Below are 6046 nucleotides of genomic sequence, written 5' to 3'. Positions count from 1 at the left end.
TAAAGCCTAATATAGAATTTACAAAGCTTTAAAAGCTCAAATAAATGAGTAGTGACTTCTAATTGGTTGCCCGTTGTGTTAGATCTTGATCACTACATATCCGTAGTATGTGCTGGGTTTTGTTCTCTGCAGATGTTATACACTGGCTATACTGTGCAGCTGCCTCAGATTTATGGTTCAGGACAACAGATGAAGAGCATCCTTTCCTGAAGAAAGACTGATCCAGGCTAGGTTATAGAAATGGGGTGGGGTGGGGGAGGCGTTGGTTCTGTTTTGGGGATTGGAGCGGGGTGGCCACTCGTATCAAATAAAATTGAAAATTGAAATTCAATTGCCTGAAAGACTGGTGAGATTCAAATTGGGATCTAACTGTAATGGCTAAGGCTGTTTCTGAATTATATCCACTGTGAAAAGACATGAATGGTTTGACAAAACTCATTTGTATTATAGCAGTTCTTTTTTTGTAGTGTAAAAGACAATGCTGGACATGTCCATTCATGAAACTGTTGTTCAAACTTTGTTCACATGGTAGAAATACCCAGTGAAAGACATGTTAATTATGTCAAAATCAGCCTAGCTTTAAGGAAGGGACAGTAGCAAACCTATGGACTTTCTTGCAAAGCGAACAAAAGCCAATGGACACTGACCTATTCTAGTTAGACTGAATAGTGAAAGACAAAAGTCATTTCAGCTCAGTACCGTATATCCAAGATAAATCATATATCCACAGTATCACATATATCACTACCACAGCTTTTTTTATACCTTCCTGTGATGCATCTGGTATTGATCTCTGTCAGAAATGAGGTCCTGGCCTCGATGAACTTAAGGTCAAATGCAACTTTATGTGGAAACTAAAAGAGACATTGGCTAATTTTAGAGTCAGTTCATGATACCAGTGGACTCACACTGGTGTAAAATTACAGAGATCCAAATGAGATTAGAGTCAAACCATAGTGCTTTTTGTTGGCATTTCTTCAGTGATTTCTGTGGAGATGATGCCAGCATGGGAATTAGGACCCCATGGTTTGACTTGTTTTGCACACTCCCAGGAGGAGATCATGTAATGATTTCTGATTTTCATACTGCACATTGAGTTTTGATGCTGAGCCAGCTGCTCACTGATAAAGTTTTGATGAAGATTAAAATGACTATATCATATAACAAGAATTATTAATGAAAGAAGCAGAAGAGAAAGTACCAATAGTTTATGATTATTTCATAATATTTGTTTCTGAAATTGCAGATGAAGCATGCTCATATCTTGGAGTGGATATAATTAAAGTCTGCAAGCCACAGTAGTCCAAATTAGGAGGCTTCTACAATTGCTAGGAACTAAATCTCGGAATAGTTTATTTCCTCGTTTATATGCATAAGTAAAGATGACAAGGGTGAAAATTATTCTGATAAAGAGGTATGCGCAAGACCTGAAACACCCTTTATTTGATTCTATTACTGTTGGATAGGTTGACCTAATTACTAAAATAATTTGCTAGATGTTTGATATCCAAATTTTTCCCAGGTAAAGGTTACATGTATCATTTGGAAATTAAAAAGACACCAGAAATCAATCTTTCTTTCTTTCTTTCTTTTTCTTTCTTTCTTTCTTTCTTTCTTTCTTTCTTTCTTTCTTTCTTTTCTTTCTTTAAAAAAAATACAAAGTAGAGGCTTGGGATATGTGCTAAAATTTTGGCCATTATAAATGGGAAGATACATACTTGTGAAGGCAAAGTCAGAGATTTGTATATACAGTAGAAACTCATTATTCAGGATGACCTTATTTGGACCTCCTTTTTATACCTTCAGTAATGCAGGAATAAATAATTGTGGAGACACTTCATGCCCTGCAGAGTTATGGAGTCTGATTCAGCTTTGAATTATTTCGGTATTACATCAGTGTAACACGGTGATGAAGAAGACTCATAATAACTGCCTCTTAGGTGTAATCAGGCAGTTACATATCCAAATGACATGAACTGCATAAGCAATTATTCTGGATGTAAAATTGTGTTCACAGTTTGCATCTGTAAATTGTGGGGAAAGAAAAGGTAGCCAATACTTAAATATCTATCTTCTGTATTTATACCCAAACCTGGGGCTAGATGACAGTTTGTAATTGCAAGACTGTCAATCAGTTTAAGGACAAGCACTATGACTTTGGCCAAGTGGTTGCCACTTTACTGTAATCTTTTAATAGACTGTTACCTGCCAAGTGGAATTTCTACCCTGATACCAGAAACAGTTCCCTAACATTGTGATGTTCAGAAACAAACTATAAATTAAATGAAAAGGGACACTGCTGATTTTCCAGAAGCTAAATGAAAACAGAATATGAATTAGCTGTAGACATATAGACTGACTACAGTTTGCTATATGCTGCATGATACCAAGGAGAGGAGAGGGAGGAGGAGAAGGAGAGGAGAGGGAGGAGGAGAAGGAGAGGATGTTTACAATAAAAGGGTTTCAAGAACAAATCAGTCTCTGTGTAAGTCTGGTCCCCTCAAAACGTTCCACTTGCCCTCTTCAGTGGAGACATTTCAAACCTCCAGACGATTTCGTCAGAGAAAGTTTGTGCCCGCCTTTACAAGGAGAAGCTGTGGTGCTCATAAGCGATGATCAGAACCCACTGGGATGACATTAACATTTTCTATACTTGTGAAACAACAGTGACAAATCTGAAACATGTAGGGTTTCCATATTAGTTCATTAGCAATGGATTTAGCTTATTAAAGAATAATTTGATAAGAATATGACTATACTTGCATTAAATAAAATAGTTTATTGAAGGAATATTTCTAATGCTTTATAGTTTCATCAATGTGATGGCAGGCAGGTGTACTATTTTTCTTTCTATTGCCTTGAAAATTATGCTTTAGAAAACTTTACTTAAATCAACATTTCCATTTGAGACTCACCTGGACAGCGGATAAAATCCAAAGAGAAGGAGGAGACAGAAAACTTGTCTATTGTCTTGTTTACAAGAGTATCCTGCCACTGATTTATGCCTGTGCTTTTTGAAAGTGTAGTTTAAAATCTGTCCTTGAAAATGTGGATCATATCATGCTGCAAAAGTACTTTCCAGATAGCTTAAGACTAAAGTCTTTTGTCTGTCTTACAAAATCATTTTGCTTTTGCTCAGTCAACATTTGGAAATATTCAATTTAAGGCAGTTTAAGATACACAATCAGACTTTACGTCTGCTATGCTTATTACAAATGTCCCAGTACAGTAACAAATTAGCTACCAGATTCCAAAAGATGTCTTGCATCTCACTTCGTAACAGATTTGCTGCTTGTATTGTTTCCTGTGCCAATGCTTATATGTATAAACATTTGTGTGTATATACACAAACATATATACAAAATAAAAAAGTCAAATGCCTACATTTCAAAATGTTTTGCAATTTAGCAATTGTATCTGTGAAACTCTCTTCACGAAAAACAGCAAACCTCCTTCTAAACTGCAGCTGTTCCAGCTCTAGTAAGGAGCTTTCCATATCTCCTGAGCTAAATACAAATCACAAAGATAACTCTGAAGAAATTCTGATAGCTTAAGTTTTGTAGGTGAGGCTGTAAGTAGTATTTCTGTCTCTGAGTAGAGCCGGTTAAATACTGAAAATGTCTGTTCTGTAGAAATTGCTAATCCTTTGACATTTGGTTTCTTTCTGACTGGGATGGCAAGTTCGAATATTTTTTGTCATAAAATGTAACTTTCAAAAAGAAAAGTTTAGTTTTGGCATTTCTGATTATATTTAGCATTTAGTATTATATTCAGTATTTAGATATTTCCAAAAACAGAGCAGTTCGGCTAAAATTAATAGATGCTTCCCAGATGCTGTGATATAATTCTGATGACACATGCTCTTACTGCCTAAGCTTTTGTTGCACATTATGTCTTTTTAAGATGTGATCATGTGACTTTCACCATGCATCACAATTTCAAACACAAAAAAGGCAGTGATACATCATGGGAGATGTAATCCATTCACAGAACTGCTTCTGTCAGAGAATGAAGAAAGGATGCACTTGAACTATAACCTCTAGAAGGTACTGTGGCAGCATTACACAGACATAACTTAATGTGGACTACAACATAAATTATTTACATTAGTTTTGACAAGCCAAGACTTTTCCCGTTCCCATTCCCACTGACATGGGGCTGACATTCCCATCTGGTCAACCTGATCTGAAACATTTAGTTTTTGCTTTGCTCACAGGAAAACAATTTTCCTGGAAAAAAAATTGTTTGCAGAAACGGCAATTTTCCCTTTAAAAACCTGATCTTGACAAAAGTTCCTTACCAGATTTGTCTATGAATCACTAATAAACCAAATCCTTACCATAGTATTTTCAAGGACTTTGCTGCTGGATGTAGCATATTTACATGAAAATTCGTTCATGCCCTGATCACTTATGACAATACAGATCCTGCACCCTTCCTCTGTTGCAGGGACAAGCAGTAGAAGCAAAATGGACTTGCCTTAGATGTGTAAAGATGTGTATAAGGGTACAAAGTCCAGAGCCACAGGCTCAGACATGAGCAAACTGCGTTTCTAACTTCTTGACTTTTAGTTATAGTTAGGTAACGAAAAGCATAATTTATACCTGTGGTGCAACTGCAGGTGAGATTTGCACTCCTGAAGAATATACCTGAGCTGGTCAATGCTGGCATCTGCAGCACCTCGCTGAGCGTCGTGAAACCCCTCGGATGAGCAATGCCATAGCTGAATGCTGAATAAAAGGTGCCAGTCTGTACGTCTGTTCAGAGAAAAGCCATTTCCTTCCTCTAGTACAGCAACACGACGAGCTTCGCCCCTTAGCCCCTGGCTCCTGTGAGGGCCCTGAGTGCCTTCCCCAGGTGTTTGGCCGCTGCGCTTGGGCCCAGCTCAGCACCGAGGGTGGCCCCGTCCCGCGGGGCCCGCAGTAGGCTCCAGCCCCCGCTGACACCGTCACCCAGGAGCTGCTGCCCCAACTCTTTTCCCAGGCAGCTGGAGCAAACATCCTGTGTACAAATAAAACTAATGAAGTAAATGCCCTAGTCTTTCCCCTCTCCTTAGCAAAGCTTTTAAACAGGCTATTCTGCATACTGTAGCTCCATTTACCTTACACCCCCCCCCCCAAAGCCTGAAGATATTTCTCTCTTGGAAATTAGTTATCAAATTTACATATTTTTTCATGTTGCTATTCATATGCTACTGGATTTTATATCAGTAATGTCCAGGAGTACAGTGTTGACCATGAGACATACAAAAACACTGTCTTATTTGCTAGAATATATAGATCCCATGGCCAGGTTTTGCTTTTGAAAGAGTGCTTTATATGACCTAACAATTTACCATTGAAGCTGTAAATTACTTTGAAATGAGTCTCTTAAAATAACATGCAGTTGCTTGTTGACTAGTTTACACAAGGTATTATGCCATTTTTAAAGCCAGTTTGCAAGTTTAAGATATGAAGCAACATATTGATTCATATTTGAGTACTATGAAATCAATCAGTGTAAACAGCTTCAGTAAATAATTTATACACATTAAGAAAGCAAAAAGGTGATAGAAAACTCAAACACTGACAACTGATAAGAGCTATTATGCTAAATACAACAAGTATTTCAACATCTTTCACAGTTCTGGGCTTATAAAACACTATTTAGTGGTTAATGTTATAAATTATTTTTCATGAACTAGAGAAAAGCACTATGGATTTGTCAAAATTGATTTTTATGTGACTTATGATTAGACAGGGAAATATGCTGTTGCATTACTGGAAGGACCCACGTAAGAATTTTATATGATTAAAACCCTCGTCATATAGTCAGTCTCCAATGTGCTATACCTGTATTTAGAGCACCTACTTCCTCATAAATCTTCTGCATTTCTAGTTGCCTCACGCAGATGTTGCAAATCTCCTGGGTTTTGTTGTGGTAACAGCTTAATTTATCTCATTTCAACTTCTGTGATGATAAATTGTCAAGGAACTCTACAATCCTCCTGAAACATTTGTTTTCTTTTGATATTCTGTGTTTATACTTGGAATTTATTTCTGAAGTT

This window comes from Apteryx rowi, unplaced genomic scaffold (assembly GCF_003343035.1).
Source record: "Apteryx rowi isolate R43461 unplaced genomic scaffold, aptRow1 scaffold_787, whole genome shotgun sequence".
In the NCBI taxonomy this organism is placed as follows: Eukaryota; Metazoa; Chordata; class Aves; order Apterygiformes; family Apterygidae; genus Apteryx; species Apteryx rowi.
The sequence above is the reverse complement of the archived record's forward strand: the minus strand, read 5'-3'. Positions refer to the sequence as shown.